Genomic DNA, 242 nt, shown 5'->3' with positions numbered 1-242 from the left:
AAAAAAAAAACAAGAATCCTACCTGAAAAATTTGGGGAAAATCAAGAGAAATCAAGAAATCAAGCATTAAAAAGGTAAATTTCATTGATTTTCCTTGTGATTTTCACTACCCATGCATTTTTTTCTCATTTCCATGCAAAATTAGAAAGTGGGTATGGGCACCCATGCTGGCCAAACCTCCATGGATTAGTTCTGAGCTTGATTTTTGGTTGATTATAATTGAATTAAGTGATTTTAGTTAA

Source organism: Theobroma cacao, chromosome 7 (genome assembly GCF_000208745.1).
Source record: "Theobroma cacao cultivar B97-61/B2 chromosome 7, Criollo_cocoa_genome_V2, whole genome shotgun sequence".
NCBI classification, from domain to species: Eukaryota; Viridiplantae; Streptophyta; class Magnoliopsida; order Malvales; family Malvaceae; genus Theobroma; species Theobroma cacao.
The sequence above is the reverse complement of the archived record's forward strand: the minus strand, read 5'-3'. Positions refer to the sequence as shown.